The sequence below is a fragment of the Pogona vitticeps genome, chromosome 5 (genome assembly GCF_051106095.1).
Source record: "Pogona vitticeps strain Pit_001003342236 chromosome 5, PviZW2.1, whole genome shotgun sequence".
In the NCBI taxonomy this organism is placed as follows: Eukaryota; Metazoa; Chordata; class Lepidosauria; order Squamata; family Agamidae; genus Pogona; species Pogona vitticeps.
In genome coordinates, this window is record NC_135787.1 from 112,984,928 (window position 1) to 113,004,088 (window position 19,161).

A 19,161-nucleotide genomic window follows, 5' to 3' on the forward strand; every position below is an offset into this window, starting at 1 on the left:
GAAAAAAACCAATCCACCCTCAATCAAGGCAGCCAACTTTTTGCTACAAAAATCTTTACCCTCTGGAGTGGTGGAGAGACAATGTCAGCAAGGAGAAAATTGGATGTTTAGAGAAGGAAACAGGTTTCTGGGAAATCAATGAGGAAACCAGTGAGGAACGTTGAGGCTGCATCAACAGGGAAAGTGCAGCCTTACCGGTGACAGGTGTAACTAGTCAGAATAGGTTTGAATGACATCTTGGCTAGCCAGCATCCCATTAGACCAGTATTAAGTGAAGTGGAATTCTAAAAAGCTGATGCTTGCATCCCTTGCAGTAAACCAATTCACAATGATTGCAGAGCAATGAGGAACACAAACATCAGCTCCTCAGCTAATGACATTCTGCTGGTGAGATTTATACCACTTGACTTAAAGTCAGGATGCCCCCAGAAGAAGAGAATGGTACTTTATACCTAGAAAACCCTGAAAAGGGTCTCCATAGAATTAATTTGACTGCTCACAATTATGTAAGTAATAGAATTCTGGCCATTGCAACTTCTTTTACGAGGAGCCTTCTGTATATATTTATCCAGAAGGGTAGCACACTGATTAAATTTAGAGATGGAAATGAATCAGAAAAATAGTCATTCATTTTGATTTGTGATTCATCAAGGTCAACAAATCATGAATTACAAATGTACGTTTCTTCCTGCCAAATTGATTAATTGATTCATCAATTTGCTTTTTTACTTTAAAACCCTATAAAATGGCCTGCAAACACCTCAAGATAACAGGGAAGCTTTCCCTGACTCTCCTCTACAAGCTCTGCAAGATTGGTGAAGTTTGGGTTTGGGATGTCCGGATTATACACCCACAGGTGTATAATTCCCCAGGAAAGTTCCCCCACACACCCAGAGGTAAACAAAATCACAGGGAATCTTCTACTGATGCTCCTCTACAGGCTCTCCAAGTTTGGTTAAGACTGGGTTTCATACATCCAAGTTATACACCAACAAATTAGGTCTCCTCAGGAAAATGCCTTTAGTAGTAGGCGTGGAGAAACCCAATTTTCACCAAACTTGGAGGAATTGTAGAGGAGGGTCAGTAAAAGCTTCTCTGTATTTTGGTCTCTCTAGGTACCTGGGGGGCATTTATAGCTAAACAAATCAACAGATCAAGAATCATTAAAAATTCATTGATTCCTATTTGTTGGGGCACTGATTTGTATGAATATGAATCAACAAATTAGCCATTTTTGAATGAATTTGGTAATTCATTTTTTAAATTTGTTCCCATCTCTAATAAAATTAAGTAAGCAAGCCTGGCACTTGTGGCCTTTTGGGATTGCCTACTCTAATTTTAGCTTCCTAGTAGAATACCTTTTACCAATTGGATCAGTAGGATTCTCCCTAGCTGGCTGGGAACCTACTTTCAATATTTTAAAAAGCTATAATAGCTTTCTATTATCTATTTCTGTTTCACTGTGGCTTGTTCTGGTGAGGAGATAGAACGTATTCATCTCTTTAAACTGCAGGTGCTGCCTGTTCCATATGTGACAGACAAAGTGAGCCCTACTATTTCATTCAAAGCAAAGTCTCAAACTGAGTATAATATTTGTATTTTTTTCAGCGCAGTTGTTTGTTTTGATGACTTTTCTCAAAAAGAACTGCAGTGCATTTAAAAAGTGCTTGTAAAGTTTTCAGCAGCAGACAGAAATAGCAAACCAAGATAATAAAGCCTATTATCTGTGTTTCTCTTGCAGATTTCTCTCTCTCTCTCTCTCTGGCTTTATCATAAGCATAGAAGCAAAATTAGGATTCTGGTCTTGGAATGGTTATTCCCCTCAAGAAAGGATTCAGCTGAATGGGTTCTTTCACCACATCCCTATAATTAAAGGTAGGTAAGATGGACTGTTTAAAGAAACAGTTCATCATTTCAGTGTCAAGTTGTAGTGGATGTGTTGTCAGCTGCAGAGCTGCTGTTGTGAGGTTGCTAAGGCACTAGAATGCAAAGCTGAAGGTCCTTGTGTTGAATCAACTGCGATCACAAGTTGAGGACAAAGATAATAATGTGCTCTTTCAAGCATCTGCCTACTTTGACCTTGGACTCCCGGTACCCACAGGCAAAAATCAGTGTGGCTAATAAATAAAACAAAACAAAGCCCCATCCCATGGACCTGTTGCCAGATTTAGCTGGGTTCCATGAGTCTTCTGTACTTGGGGAGTAGTAGATGACATAATGTTCACTTTAAACTACATATATAAATTGTACATAAAACTAAAACAACAGGATGTTGAACTTAAACTTCAAGCAGTGCATCATTCCACTGAAATGTACCACTTACCCTACATTCAGAGACTAGAATTAACTGGTTAAAAATTAATTACTTGTACTTTTTCTTCTCCAATAACAAAAGTTTAAGTACTTTATTTTATGGTTATAAAGTAACATGCAAAACGTGATTTTTTTTGTGGTGTAACTTGTATAGGTATGGGATATGGTTTTGTTAAACAGTGGGAAAGGACTATCCCAGGTTTCAAGTGCAGGATTGCGCTGTGCCTCACGCTGCTGTCTCATATTTTGCTGGTGGTCCTGAGGCAATAACAAGGTGGACAGATAGAGAATTTGCTTTGGACTAAGGCTAATGGCTTGGAACATTCAGATAGGCTTTTAGATAGCTAACTTCTCAGAAATGGACATGTCACTTTTTAGAAGTATAATAATGGTAACTATGTTTTTCAGGGCCTTTGGAAATATACATGTAACCAATTACTATTAAAAGTAACCTTCTAAATTCTAGCTGCCTTTGAAATGGTACAACCCATGTCTGGCTAGGAGAATGAAGTATGTAGAGAGAGATTCTGACTGAAATCTCCCTTTTGCCATGAATCAATTTGTAGATCAACAAATATAGCCGTAATCTCCAGGAAAAAATTCATATTAATACAGACAACCAAGTTCAACTTTCAGCTCTTCAAGACACTGCCTGATACATTTGTGCTTTAAATGTCTCCTCTGTAATTCTTCGCCTCCTTAGCCAGTAGCACAAAGTGCACATGTGGTGAAAGCCACATATTCAAAACTTTGAATAATAGCTCTGATTCTATAGAAATCATATAAACTTCCCTAGTTGGCACTATAAAATTTGAGCTGCTTTTTGGATGAGTGAGTGAGAGAAGAAGAAAAAATGAGTGAGAGGAAAAGAAGAGAAAGAATATAAAGAAAGATCTTTGATTATGTCAGCATCAGTCTTTTTCTACACAGATTAATTCCCTGTCAGGAATCCCAGTGTTGTTGTTTCGATTTATATGCTGCCCCATTGAGCTAGAGCACTCTCTGGGAGGTTTACAACATAGTTATCCAAACAGCACTTTGCTCCTTCTAAGCGAAGCAGGTTGGTTAATCATTTTACTGACCTTGGAAGGATGGAAGGCTGAGTCAACCTTGAGCCAGCTACTTGAGCCCATTGCCATCAAACTCAGTTTGTGAGCAGAGGCTTGGCTTCAGTACTGCAGTTTAGCCAGTGTGCTACAGGGCATTCACTGTGTGGCAAGTGCTCAGTGTAATTCATAGTCCTACAAGTGTGCTCCACATAAGAAGCCATTATTCCTGGCTGTAGCTTTATTGCTACTTTATTGTATCTATTTTAAACACTGTCAAAATGAAATTATGTAGGATGTAAGGAAAAATTGAGAATGGTATTACTTTTAGACACATGGTGATACATTTTTGGTAATGTTTAGAAATTCCCCTTTGCCAGAGAGGAAGGAATATGTGCCCCTCCAGACTTGTTAGATTTCAACTCCCTAGCCAGCATAGCCAGTGATGGGGAATGACAGGAGCTGTTGGCTATTCTACATATTTCTGAACCCTGGCCCAAATCTGCAAAACAAACAAACAAACTCAAAATATAAGGTGGGAAATAATATCACAGTCCGGGTGTCAGTGGCCAGGTTGTCTGGGGAATTCTGGGACTTGTGGTAAAAAAAAAAGTAACCATTTCCATCTGCCCTTCTGAGAGAACTTGTGGCCCCAACATTGACACTCGCAGCCTGTTCACTAGGATGGATGACAACGGTGACCAGAAACAATACTGCAGCGTGAAGTATTCCTGTTTGCCTGGCACTCTTTCACAGTACTGTATCCTGCTCCTTTCTAACAGGCATCCAGCTATTTGGCGGCACTGGATGCCTGTTGGAAGGAACATCTTCTTTTAATACTTCTTCTGCCTAAGTTTTATATATATGCACTCCTAGAATTCCTCAGGCAAAAGAAAGTTTTAATCCAAAGATACTTCTGCACTCCTATGTGCGCGCACACACACACACACACACAGACACACAGACACACAGACACACAGACACAGACACACACACACACACACACACACACACACACACACACACACACACACACACACTTCTTCAAACCAAGCATTTGACCAGCTCCCTACTATGCATGAGTTGGGCCCTTTTGCCTTTTGCCTGCATTAAGGACTGGCATTTGGAGAATAAGCTTACTATTCTGAATGTTTCTCTGTTTCTTTTTCTCCCTCTGTATTTTTCCCCCTGCATTTTTCTCAGTAATTATGTTTCTGTATTTTCCCCCACCCCTTCTTCTCCTTCTTCGTCTCTCTAATCTTAGCTAACTCACTCACTTAGCTAAGTTCTTGTTTCAAAAGTAATTGCATTTGACTCATGTTATTCATTTAATTCGACTGTGGATATATATATATATATATATATATATATATATATATATATATATATATATTTGGTGCCCTCATCTTCATGGACAGCAGTGAGGCTCACCATCCTTAGCAACTAACAACTTCATTTGGCTACAACTATTTGCACGGGGAGCTAACAAGCCATGAGGGATTTGGTGCATGAGTGAAAGCATACCTTCTCACATCAAGCCCATGTTTTCCTACAGCTGGCTTGCTGTTGTAAGGTCAGAGGCTGTAAAGCTGTGGTTACTGAAAGAAATTAGTCATGAAAACAGCCGAGCCCAGTGGGGATTTATAAAGACACGAATCAATTCCACTTTCTGTTTGTTTAAACAATGTTGGCCTAGAAGAGTCTTAGTGGTACCATCCCTTTTTTTTAATTGTCCCTGCAAGATGTGTCATGCAGGCTAACTTTATAGCATCTGACAATCATAAATGTTCAAAGCAAATTTAAGAAAATGGAGATACTCCCTTAGAAATGGAAAGTTAGCTGCGAAAGCGCAAAAAATGGTCTGAAGCTCAACATCAAAAAAACTAAGATCATGGCCACCGGTCCCATCACCTCCTGGCAAACAGAAGGGGAAGACTGTCACCATCAGACGATCAAATGTTTAAAGATGGGACTTGCTGTAGCATCAGCTGGGTGAGCACTGGGCCCATTCAAGTGCTTGCTTTGCTGAATGAGCTTTCATTGGACACATGCTGAGAAGCTCAAATCCAAACCCCAAATCAGTGCAAGGGTACTCGTCATGTTACAACAGGGCTTGGACATTTGTGATCTTCCAGATATTGTTGGACTCCAGTTCCTAGCAACCTCTAACAACAGAATGCTTCAGAGCTGAGGATTAGCAGACAGTGGCCAAAATCCTGTTGTGCAGTTATGCAAATGATGTAACATTTTAGAGCCAAATTGCCACAAGTTAAGAAATCTCCATAGAGACTATCTGTTGCAAGCTGCATTTCATAACCCAGCATGCAATAAGGTATTGTCTACAGAGGTTTCTAAACTTACAGAGACATGCCTCTGAAAGTTGTGTAACCATGCAAGAGGATTTTGGCCAACGACTGTGGTCGCTTGCAATAATAGGCTAGAATTCGAGCTTGTCAGGAATGAAGCAGCATGTTGGTGCACGGTAGTCAGTCACTGCTGGTCCAAGTGGAAGTGGCTGAAAAAGAATTTAGAAATGTAAGTTTTCTGGACTGCAATCGTGGGAGTTACAGTCCAAAAAAGTTTTTCCCCCAAGCTCTGTTACTATGTGCTATCAAGTTGCCTCTGACTTATGATGACCCCATGAATGAGCGATCCCCAACATGTCCTGTCCTCAACAGCCTTGTTCAGCTCTTGCAGACTCAAGCCTGTGGCTTCCTTTAGCAAGTCAATCCATCTCCTATTTGGTCTTTTCCTTTTCCTTCTGCCATCTTTTCCAGCATGGTACTCTTTTCCAAAGAATCCTGCCTTCTCATGATGTGCCCAAAGTAGGACAGTGTCAATTTCAATATCTTTGCCTCCAAAGATAGTTCAGGCTTGATTTATCCTGATAGTCCAGGGTATCTGCAAAGCTCTCTTCTAGCATCACATTTCAAATGATTTTTTTCCCCGTCACCTTTCTTTTACTCTAGGCTGAACAAATGTTGGACCTTGCTTCTCTAGGGGCAGCTTGCTAGTTTGGACATTCTGATCAACAAAGCAAAGAGACAAGGTTGGTTATTTTTAAGCAACTCCCGCTTACTGTAGGAGCCCTCAGGCAATGTGAACCCATTTGCTCACTTGTTCCTGAAAATGTGTTGATCTGTGAAAATATCCCCAAAGCCAGTCAGTCCCATCCTGATGTCAGGTTTCAGCCCAACAAAGGTTCCTGTCTGTGGCAGTAATTATACCATATGTCAAAGGGTGCAACTATTTAGCTACCAGAAATGATTCCCAAATTGAAATGAAGCATGCCCCTGAGAGTGAAACAAGTTCCCCGGAGCTGACAGTAGGGTTGATTTATAAAGAGAGAGACAAGGTAGAAAATGTGTGAAGTGTTACCATATGATAACAAAGAGGAAAAGGAAAAATAAATAATAGTAGTTTAAAATGTGCTTAAGATACAGAAGAGGATAGTTTCTTGTCCCCAAACCCATGTTGTATGGAAGTTTTAACCAAACACATGTTGTTCTTACATTTTGTTTAAGCAATGCTTCTGTGAGCATTTGTCCTGGCTTACAATGTGTGCATATAACTTCAAGTGATGTACTGGAATTATTCATATCTATCAAAAGTTGATGTGTCTTCCCCATCATCTTTATAAAACCAACAAATCATAAGGAAAAAAAGTGTAGCTTTAGAAAGGAAAAAAATCCGGTACAAACAGATGTTAGAACCAAAACAAAACAGCATAAAAAACACACCCACCCACCCAAAGTCTAACCAGGAGACTCAAATGGCTGAACAGTAACCTGAATATTACAGCACATTATATCCGGCAAAGGCTCGATTTTAATTGCTTTTCCAACTAAATTCATTTTTCAGGTTTTCAGTAAAAACAAATATTTTCGACAAGAGTTCCTTTCAAAGTGGGCTTGTACAAGCCATTTTATTTGGTATCTGTGGTTATTCTTCTTCAGCCCAGTGCAAATAGCCTTGCACATATCAACCTTACACTGGCTGTTGCAACGTGCCATTCCATTCAAGGAAGCAGATCCATGTGTCTCCTTTCCGGCATGATGGCGCCTCCTATCTGAATAATTTACAGAGATGAAAGTACTGAAAGATCAAGAAAAACAATAAATGTGCAACAAATTTCATGATAATTATTTTCAAATGTATGGCGGTTTCTCTCTCTCTCTCTCTCTCTCTCTCTCTCTTGTCCTAGCAGTGCACAGAACTTGGAAAGTTTAACTTTTTTGGATGACGGCAAGCATTGTTGGGATTCTGGTAGTTATAATCTTTTTTAAAAAAATCCCAAGCAATGAGATAATATGGTTCCCTTATTGGTAACATCAAGGCAGTTTGGAGGCAAATGTCCAGGGTCGTAATTAGAAGATGAAGAGAACGAGGACCCCTAAAAACAGGTTTGACACATTTTAAAGCAAAGCAAAGCGTGCTGTTTATATACTGTACTGCCCCATAGTGCTTCAAGCATTCTCTGGGTGGTTTACAATTTAATTATGCAGGCTACACATTGCCTCCCCAGCGAGCTGGGTACTCATTTTACCGACCTCAGAAGGATAGAAGGCTGAGTCAACCTTGAGCCGGCTACCTGGGATTGAACCCCAGGTCGTGAGCACAGTTTAGCAAATGCAGAGTGTATGACTCTGCATGCTAAGGATTGCACAAAACAGCTATGTGTTGTTGTTGTTCTTTTTTAAGTCCGGCCTTTTTATCTTAGATGCTTCAGATAGGTTGTTTGCATCTTTCCCACCAATTAGATAGTTATGTGCTTGCTATACATGTGACTGGTTATATCGACAAAGGGAAAAGGCACTAGTCTGATGCAAAGATAGTTTGTGCAAAAGGAGAACATTCTGATGGATGAGGGGGAGAGAGATACTTGTCTTATTCTTGTGTTTGAGCAAGAAATAGGCATCTCTGAAGAAGAGAAAGTACCTAAACCTGGTATTTCTCTAAATGTACATAAGTAAAAACTATAGTCATTCAACAATCCCTGGCTCTCATTAATAGACTTTGCCCACCACCCTTCCCCAGTTATTTCTGTGGATGCCCTTGCTTCTAGCAACTCATGAATACTTGACAGGTTGTGATTGTTACATACAGCACTGATGTTACCTGTCTGTCATGGGTTTGGAGGGAAATTTCCATCCTATGGGGAGTGGAAGGCGGGACATCAGGAGGAGGGGCTGTACTGTATAAATATGTGATGCCTGTGTGGTGAGAGGGAGATGCTGAGAGACACTGGGTTGTGACGAAGCAGCAGCTGGGAAGAAGAAGCTGTTGTGGGAGTCTGTGTGTCAGACAGGGTACTTCTGTGTGTCAGAGTACCAACCTGATAGGTTCAGGTGTCTGTTGGTTAGCCAGAACTGATAGGTTCAGGGTCTGTGCTTCAAGTGGAGGGTTCTGGGTGAACCAAACTGTGTGTATGTATGAGTGAAACTAAGCCACGTTACTTTATCTATTCACCTGATTGTTTATTTTTCCCTGTGTGTATTTAAAATAAACCTTATTCTTTTTATTGTTTGAAAAATCCATCCCTGGTCTGTGTGACTTCTTAAAGGGAATGGTTGGTGGCAGCTTAGTGTAACTGTGTGACATATCCCAGTAGGTCTGGGTTTGTCACATTGATTGGTGTCCAGCGTGTGGGATACGACTGGTCCAGTTGTCCAGTGGTCCAGCAAAGCCTTGGCAAGTGTGCCCAGAGCAAGGGGGGTCTAGTCAGGGACAGTCTGAGGCGCGTAGGTAATCTTCTAGGTGTACCTCACGGGGAGGTGCGCTAGTAGAAGAACGTGCCAACTGGGGAGACTTAGATTAAGGTGCTCTGAGGCAGCCTAGTTTTGGCGGGAAAAAAGCTAAGGCAAAACTGCGTAGTAACAGTGATCTAGCTTGCCAGCTGAGAGGCCCAGCAGAGGGGGGTAGGCTCTGACTTGATACTGTTGCAAGTTAGTGCTGAAGAACAGCAGCAATCTCTAGGGAGAGCTGGTTCTGAGGCAAAAAGGAAAAAAGTGGTCGTTTTATTTTGAGGCTTGACTTTTTAAAGCAGCCTGTTCTGAGGGGGGGTTATGCCCTTGACTCGAAGCCAAGTAGCAGACATGAGTGAAGTGAAAGACCCCCAGATTGACCAAGGTTCTGAGGATGAATTTGGCTCAGTGCAGGGTGACAGCACAGGAGAGCAGAACCCAGAACTCAGAAAAATGCTCCTAGCCCAACAGCATGAACTGAGGGTGAGGGAAATGGAAATCAGAAGAAAAGAAAGAGCTGAAATCAGTCAGGCAGAGGCAGATGCCAAGAAAAGGGGAATGGACATGAGGATCAAACAGATGGAACTGAAACTCCAAATTAGAATGGTACAATTAGAATTGAAGTTCCTAAATAAGTTCATTAACAATTTATCAGTGGAAGAAATGTCAAAGAAAGAAAAGTATGAGGCTCAGGCCAGACAAAGGGAGCAAGATCTTGAAAAATATAATCAGCAAAAAGACATTAAATTAAAAGAAATCAGAGATAAGACGGAAGAAAAAGTAAAAGAGATAAAAGCTAGGGCTGAGGAAGAAATTTTACAGATCAGGGCTGAGTTTGAGGCCAAGCAAAAGGAGCTGGATTTGAGAATAAAAGGAAAAAGCCAGCAAGGGGGAGGGGCCCATGGTGAAGGGAAGCCCTCAGACATGAAACTAAGACCTCAGATTTTGGAGGGAAAACCAAAGCAAGATGAGAGAGAATCAAAATACACCAGAAAATGTTATTTCTGTCAGGGAAAGGGTCATCTAATCTCAGATTGTGAGAAATTAAAGCAGCTAAAAGGAATGGTGCCTCAGGAGTCTAGTGGAACCAAGCCAAAAGCTGTGTTCTGTGTCCAGAAAGAGCAAGGCTCAGTCTCACTGAAGGAGCCTGTTGCCATGGCTACTCAGTCTGGAACAGCTACCGCTGCTGATCAGGCTGAGGAAAATGGTCCTCTTATAGAGGTAAAGCGCTGCTTGCTGGTGAAAACAGATTCTCAGTTGTTTGAGACAGCAGGGGTGGACGTAGGAATACTTGACCGTCAGTATAGGGGGCTGCGGGACACTTGTTCCCAGGTAACCCTGTGCCATCCAGATATTATTCCTAGGGAGTTTATAATCCCAAATGAGAGCATGAAGGTGGCAGGGATTGAGGGGCAGGTAATCTCTCTGCCAGTAGCAGAGGTACCTGTCAACTTTCAAGGCTGGAGGGGAGATTGGCGGATAGCGATTTCATCGACTCTGCCAGCAGCCGTGCTCGTGGGAAATGACCTGGCTGAACATGTGAAACGGGTGCTAGTGATTACACGCTCACAAGCCACCACAGGGACAGTTCAGGGGGGTAATGATGAGCCAGAGGCGGAAGCAGAGGGGAGTTCAGAAGCTGTGGTGGAAACCTTAACCACAGACAGCAGATTTGGACAGGAGCAAAAGGCAGACGCCACTCTCCAAAAGTGTTTTGAACAGGTGACTGACGCCCAGCTAACACCTGAAACCCCAGTGAGATTTCTGGAGAAAAAGGGGATTTTATATAGAGAAACCCTGAGGAATATCTCAAAAGGGGGAGATGGGATCAGAAGTCAGCTGGTGGTACCTGAAAAGTATCGCCCCATGATCTTACAAAGGGGTCACTCTGACATGTTTGCTGCACACTTAAGGGTGAAAGGGCCCCTTGATTTGATCAAACAAAATTGGGAGCAGATCACCCAGGATGACCCACAAGACGTTGTGACATACATAGACACCTTGATGAATGACCTAAGGAGAAATCTAGAGCTGGCAGCAGAAAACCTGCAAGCTCAGAAGGTCAGACAGAAAACATGGTATGACCACAAAGCTAGAGAGAGGCACTTTGACCCAGGGGAGGAAGTGCTTTGGCTTAGGCCCTGCAGAGAGAATAAACTGCAGCTCAAATGGGCAGGACCATATAGGGTCATTTCCAAGATGTCAGACCTGAACTACCTAATAGAGCAGGAGGAGAACCAAGCAAGGAGGGTGGTTCATGTGAATGCCCTAAAACCCTACTACAGAGGGGAACAGAGGGTTTTATTCGCGATAAAAGCAGCTGAGAGTGAGGAAGCTGAATTACCCTTCTGGGAGGGTAGAGGGGAAGTAAAATACAACCCAGAGGAGGTAAAGATCAGTCCTGCACTCACCCAAGACCAGCAGCAAGAACTAAAAATGCTGCTTAGTAAATATCAACAGGTGTTTTCCAACAAGCCGGGGATAGTGAAGGGAGTGATGCATCGGATCCACACAGGGGATGCACCCCCGCAGGCAGTATCCCCATACCGAGTAACGGGACCCTATAGGGACAAGGTGCGGAAGGAGCTGGACGAGATGCTGAGGGAGAACATAATCGTCCCCTCTTCTAGTCCTTGGTCCTCTCCGATAGTCCTTGTGGACAAGCCTGATGGGAGCATTAGGTTTTGTGTTGATTACAGGAAATTAAACCGTGTAACCACTCCTGATGCCTACCCAATGCCCAGGCTAGACAACCTGATTGAAACCATAGGGGGTTGTCGGTTCATCTCATCATTGGACCTGGTAAAGGGATATTGGCAATTAAGAATTGATCCCAGGGATCAAGAAAAGACTGCCTTTTGCAGCCCTTTTGGTCTTTATGAATTTCGAGTCCTGAGCTTTGGTCTCAGAAATGCACCAGCCACATTCCAAAGGCTGATGGACCAGACCTTGGCAGGGCTCAGTGACTTTACAGTGGCCTACATTGACGACATAGGGATCTTCAGTAATACCTGGGAAGATCACCTATTACACCTGGAGTTAGTGCTGCAGAGGTTAAGTGCAGCAGGGCTAACAGTAAAGGCCAGCAAGTGTCAGCTGGGTAGCCCAGAAATAAAATACTTGGGTCACATGGTAGGGGGAGGAGTGATAAAACCCCTGGAGGCCAAAATAGAAGCTGTTCGTGATTGGCCCAGACCCAACACCAAGAAAAAAGTCAAATCATTTCTTGGGTTGGTGGGCTACTACAGAAAGTTCATCCCGAGGTTTAGCGAGATTGCGGCTCCGCTGACCGATCTGACGAGGAAGAAGGCTGATGACCGCATCCCGTGGACCAGCGACTGTGAGGCGGCGTTCCAGAGGTTGAAGGAGGCGTTAATCAACTATCCTGTCCTGCGTGCTCCAGACTTCGACCGGGAGTTCATCATCTACACCGATGCGTCTAACAGCGGGGTAGGAGCAGTTCTATGCCAGGAGGATGAGAATGGTGACCAGCATCCAGTATCCTACCTGAGTAGGAAACTTCAAAAAGGTGAGAGACATTTGGCAACCGTGGAGAAGGAGTGTTTGGCCATAGTCTACGCGATCCAGAAGGCCAAGCCTTACATCTGGGGAAGACATTTTATTCTGTGGACTGACCATTCACCATTGCAATGGTTAAAGACAATGAAAACCCACAATAGCAAACTTATGAGGTGGGCTTTAAACCTACAGGACTATGACTTTGAAGTGAAGGTGGTCAGAGGGTCAGTGAACTGTGTTGCTGACGCCTTATCAAGAAGACCTGAAGAATGAAGACGGCGAAAGAATATGGACTATGTGTATATAATGATGACAAAAAGTTAAATGTACCTGGTTTTGAATTTGGTTTGTATGAATAAAGGTAAATTGATGTAATGTATATGGTAAATGTTTAAATGCATAATTGCTATGGTTAACTTAGAGTGTAAGGTTAAGTAAGTATAATATGGTATGTATAACTGTTGTTGTGTATTTTACCTAGGTTGTTTTTTTGGTGAAAAGCACGTTAGCTTTCCCCCTACAAAACAACTTATAAAGAGGGGAGGTGTTACATACAGCACTGATGTTACCTGTCTGTCATGGGTTTGGAGGGAAATTTCCATCCTATGGGGAGTGGAAGGCGGGACATCAGGAGGAGGGGCTGTACTGTATAAATATGTGATGCCTGTGTGGTGAGAGGGAGATGCTGAGAGACACTGGGTTGTGACGAAGCAGCAGCTGGGAAGAAGAAGCTGTTGTGGGAGTCTGTGTGTCAGACAGGGTACTTCTGTGTGTCAGAGTACCAACCTGATAGGTTCAGGTGTCTGTTGGTTAGCCAGAACTGATAGGTTCAGGGTCTGTGCTTCAAGTGGAGGGTTCTGGGTGAACCAAACTGTGTGTATGTATGAGTGAAACTAAGCCACGTTACTTTATCTATTCACCTGATTGTTTATTTTTCCCTGTGTGTATTTAAAATAAACCTTATTCTTTTTATTGTTTGAAAAATCCATCCCTGGTCTGTGTGACTTCTTAAAGGGAATGGTTGGTGGCAGCTTAGTGTAACTGTGTGACATATCCCAGTAGGTCTGGGTTTGTCACAGTGATGACAAGAATAAGGAAATTAGTGAGGATTTCTTCACATCTCTAGTTTGTGCACATATGTGTTTGTGTGTGCATATGACCATTAAGTCCTGTGTCTCAAATGCCACCTAGGGTCCTCTTGAGGAGAAAGGTGGGGCAAAATATTTTGAATAAATAATAAATATTTTAAATAAGTAAATAATAAATGGACTAAATGTTCTCTTGGTTCATTTATTGGAGCAGCACGACAGTGGAACCAATTACCTCGAGAGGTGGTGAGTGCTCCAGCACCGGAGGCATTCAAGAGAAACTAAGAGAGATATCCTTTGATTTGTATTCCTGCATCAAGCAGGAGGTTGGACTTGATGGCCTTATAGGCCCCTCCCAACTTCACTATTCTATGATCCTAGATCTGCTAGATTGTGCTGTGATTGGTTTCTGTTTGGATTCATCCTTCCCAGAATTTACTCTGTCAGCAACTATTTAACCTACTGGACTAGTAAAAGAGGCGAGCTCATGAAGCTTCTTCGAGTAGCTTCTCTAGGGACTGCTGCTGCTCAGTTGCTCCAATCTCAAGCATGGTTTTAATTCCCTTATGTTAATTTTCATCACAGGACAATCTGAAACAGCATTGGTTACCTGAATGTCTTTATTTTTCTTCCCTTCAATTCCCTTAGTATTTTTGAATATTACTTTCTGGACTATAAGCCATTATGTTAACTGGTGAACCAAAGGCCCCAGCCATGGGTAACCATGGTCTGGAATACACTTGGGGCTATAATAATATTTTTTAAAAAAAATTCATACTGGGTGAGCACAATCCCCTTTCAGATCTTAGCATCGTACATCAAAGGGAGGTTTCAGGATTTAATGCAAGAGGATCCTTACTTTGCTTCGTCACGTAGCTGAAGTTAACACACCAGGTCCACATGTTTCATTCCAATGATAGCTTGGCTGAGCTTCTGTTAACGAAATACCTTCCAGATGCCCTCATGGCTGCTGCCGACCTCATCCGAGTTTAGACTACCTTAAATTGGAGGGAAAATTAGCCATTGTTTAAGGCTTGAGCTAATCATTTGGGATCAAATTTTAATGCCATGTGTTACAGATATGCTCACTTCTGTACTGAAATATAAAATATAGAAAGCTAAAAGCTGCCTTTATTGCTTTTTTATGACGCCTTGATATGTGTTTTCACTCTTCTATAATTTTAAAGGCCGTTACTCAGGAAGCTCAAATTCTGTAGTATAGATTTATTGGGCAGGGGAAAAAAATCCAGGTAAAGTATTTGGACTTTTAGGAAATGTATAGCTTTCTAATAAAAGGAGAGTACAGTATAGGGGATTTATTAAAGATATAACAAGAAATAGTATTTGGGCAGTATTCTTTCAGTTTTAAATTTGGTTTATTTAAAAAGCACTTCCAGGTAGGGTCTTTTAAAAAAATTGTATGCTTCTGTGATAAAATATAGACTAGAGGGATAATTAAAGATAGAAATAAGAAATACTGGAGTGTCAATCTTTCACTCCAACATTATGTGGTTCTTTTAAAATACATTTCCTTACTTTTCTTCCTAGTCATGAGATGCAGAACAAGCAGGCACTATTTTAAGGTGAGAGAGTCCCTGCTTATTTGGATGTCATGCTGTTGGGGCCTAGCAGGGTGTTTGGATAGCACAGGACGGCAGTTGCTTTCCCTCTCCAATGACATGGAGTCTGCTGAAACCATACCTGGTCTTTTCTTGCTGGAAAAAAGAAGGCATCGATGATGGTGCAATTCCAGGTGGAATCTGGTTGGACAGGCAGCTGGGAAGGGAGGGACCTCTGGCACCAGTTGTGAGGTGGACCTGAGTCATGCAATCTCCTCTCCGGTCTACCAGCACAGTATTAAAAAGAGCATCCAAATTGGCCCAAGGAGGTTAAGCATTAAACTCAAACAAATAAACCCAAATCAAAATATAAAATTGGCAGGGATCATTTTTAAGATTGGCCAGCAGAGAAGTCACACTCTTCAAGGGGCAGTGTGTAACCAAGTGGTCAATAAGGAGGATGCAAAAAAGCTAAATTATGTACAAACAGGCACAAATTAGTTAACATGTGATAAAGACTTGAAAAAAATATTTAGTATTGATTTTTTACTATTTAAAAAACCCTCTTAATCCCATTCAGATTTAATTATACATTTGACAGCATCACAAAATACAAATAAGCCACAAAACTACTCAGATTTAATTGAGTTAATTTCAAAAGAATAATTCTAATTCAGTTTGCCATTGAAACAACAGAGTTCTAAATAAGGATTGACTGTACCTCTGCTTAATTCATTAGTATGGCTTCATATAATAAAAATAATTCAACGTGGCATTTAAATCTGCTTGCACTGGTAACAGGACAGATTGTCGCCCTAAAAGCAGAAACAGCAGCCATTCCAGGGCTTTGCAATCCTTGGAAAACCTGTGTTGGAGCTAGGAAGAAAATTATTCTTTGTCTCCAGCAGGAAATTGGAGAATTACATTATTGCAGGAAGAGAAGCAGACTTGTGGTTTGCCATAGAAAGCTGTTCTGCCAATTTCTAGTGAAAGTTTTTTTTTCCTTTAGTTGAGTATTCCTCAGGGGTTTTTTGGGGGGGAGGGGAACAACCCAAAAGCTTGAGAAGCTCCATGAAACCTGCAGGCCACACTTTGCCCATCCGTTGAAATAAAACAACATTTTTTCCTACACTACATTGTCTTATCCTATAAAGGACCTGGCAAACTTCCTTAGCCTTGAGTTTCATATCTGTGATTCTTCTGCCTTACGGACATTCAGCCACTACCTTTATCCCATTTGGTGGAGCACTGAATATCATATAGTCTCTCAGGAATGTTGGTGGTAGCGATGGGGACTCAAGTCACAGGGATCACTGTATAGTCAGACTTAAGTCACACCGGTGACTTGACTCAGACTTGACTCGTTGGTTTTTTTTTCTCCCAGCACCTCAGACTCAACTTGCAACTTGGACCCTTTTTTTTCCAAGTTGTGTTTCCAAGTTCCTCTTCTTTTAATGAAGAACACCGTAAACTTAGAAGAAGCTTTGCGGCACTAACAAGAAGATACAGGAGAAGCAGGCGATCAGCGGCAGATGGCAGAGAAGGAGGTAGTGATGGGAGGGGGAGGGGGGAAGTTGCCTCAGCTTTTTTTCCTATTGGCCATGATTCTGAGCACAAGGGTGGGTGAGTTCACAAACCTTGGGCCTCTCCACAAACCTCCACAGTACCCCCCCCCTTCTTTCTTGTGGGCGGGAGCTTGTTTTAACAGGGACTTGGACATGGTGTCTGCACAGGACTTGATACCAAAGACTTAGGCTCGGATTTGGGACTCGGACCCAAAGCCTTGCCAACATCCCTGGTTGGTGCTCCCTTTTCCCCATATGGATGCTGCCTTGCAGGAACCGAAGCTGAAGCATCTGTCAAGTGTGCCTCTTGATGTACAATACTGATGGACTATATTGTTAAGCCTGAAGATTTTGGAAATTATTCTTATGCTGGTCAATGACTATAATAAAGACTTGTTTGTTTGGATATTATTCTGTTGCTACCAGGTGCATTTGATTGCAATAGCTTGTTTTTGCTGATGAAACAGGATTAAAGAGTCTCAGCCTGTCTTGCTCTAGTCTAGCCCTTTTGAGTGGAACATCTTTACTGCATAAGAGTTCTTGGAATGGTTTCAATGCTCTTTATTATTTAGCAGTATGAGGCCTGTTACAGCTAGCATCTTGTTCCTGTGAAGCCAAGCCAACATAGGTTTAGTGTAGAAGGAAAAATTAGGACTGTGGAGTTTAACTTTCATCCCATCAGCAGCCCATTGCTAAGGGTGTAGAATAATGGGCCAAAAAAGCAGGGTAGTGATCTGAAAATTTGGAGGCAACCTGCTTGATTGTGTGTCCTGTCACTCCCGTGACTTGATTGCATGTTCTGTCACTTTAGTGCTCTGGGGGAAGACAATGGGCTGAAGACAATGTGCTAAAACCATAGTTTGCTACAAAGTGCCAAAAGAAGACAGAAGAAAATGGTGGGTCACAATCTAAAATGCAACATTCAGGAATTCTAGATCTAGAGGGAAAAGTGTGTTTCATTTTATCAATAACCGTTCTGGGTGTTCTCTTGGGAAGTTCAGCAATTTAAAGAAAAAAATGGAGAATAGTCAGAAAACAGGACTTGTTACCCAGGTAGAAAAGTTGGTCCCTTTAGGTTGAGGACTATTTCGGAGGTCAAAGGAATAAATAGTTCAGGTGAGTTGCTATCATGCTGGAGAGATATAAGCCAAAAGTAACTTCCATTAGACCCAAAAGTAAAGGGGAGATGAAGGCTCAAGATGTCGTATACATTGGGTTTACTGCACTTTAAAAACTGTCTAGCTTGTTTTGACCCAATTAATATGTGGCATTCTTCAGTGGCTATTCTGAAAAAGCCAAGAGGAACAATTCATAAGTTATCATGGCAATATATTCAGAGGCCATTAAGACAAGCACATTAAAATCATTAATCCTGTATATTATATATAACTATCTAAAGTATCTTTTTTCATTCTTTACAGACCAAATCCCCTCCAAAAAGTTGATTACTAGAAATCATGCCTTCCTGGCTGTGGTGCCATCTTTCTGGAGTGGAGTCCCCATCCTGTTTCAAGGGGCGTTCAGGGACATCCTCCTTGAGGTTAAAAGTTAGCTATTTTCTGTGATCTCACAATTATTTGGGTTTTCTTTTTAATTACAGTGTAGGATTATTGTGGGTTATTGTGTCTTGGTTTGTTGTAAACTGCTTAGAGTAGTGCACAGTGGTATGTTCATGCATTAGACAGACAGACAGACAGACAGACAGACAGACAGACAGACAGACAGACAGACAGATAGATAGATAGATAGATAGATAGATAGATAGATAGATAGATAGATAGATAGATAGATAGATAGATAGATAGATAGATAGATAGATAGATAGATAGATAGATAGATAGATAGATAGATAGATAGATGGGACAAAGAAGCAAAATAGACATACTCATCCTTATTTTTAGTTACGTCTACATTGGCTTGGGCATATTGTGAGAATGGCTGATGGTTGGATTCCAAAAGATCTCCTGTATGGAGAATTAGTGTAGGGAAATTGGCCCAGAGGGAGACCACAGTTGTGACACAAGGATAACTGCAAGTGGGATCTGAAGGCCTTAGGAATGGACCTCAACAGATGGGAAATCTTGACGTCTGAGCGTTCAGCCTGGAGGCAGGTGGTGCATCATGGCCTCTCCCAATTTGAAGAGACTCTTGTCCAGCAGGCCGAGGCAAAGAGGCAGTTCCAAAACCAGCAAAACCAGTGAGCTGGACAGGGGACAGATTGTATTTGTCTTCAGTGTGGAAGGGATTGTCACTCTCAAATTGGCCTTCTCAGCCACACTAAACGCTGTTCCAAGACCTCCATACAGAGCATGTTACCACAGTCTCTC

The 19,161-nt window shown here is 41.9% G+C and overlaps 1 long non-coding RNA gene across 1 annotated transcript in view; it reads left to right on the plus strand.

Annotated features, from left to right (window-relative positions):
* Positions 1-989: 989 nt before the first annotated feature.
* LOC144589506 (uncharacterized) overlaps positions 990-19,161 on the plus strand; it is an 89,502-nt gene continuing 71,330 nt past the window's right edge. Inside the window, exon 1 of the long non-coding RNA XR_013545661.1 lies at positions 990-1,875. This is a non-coding gene — a long non-coding RNA (uncharacterized LOC144589506). The remainder of the gene's footprint in view (positions 1,876-19,161) is intronic.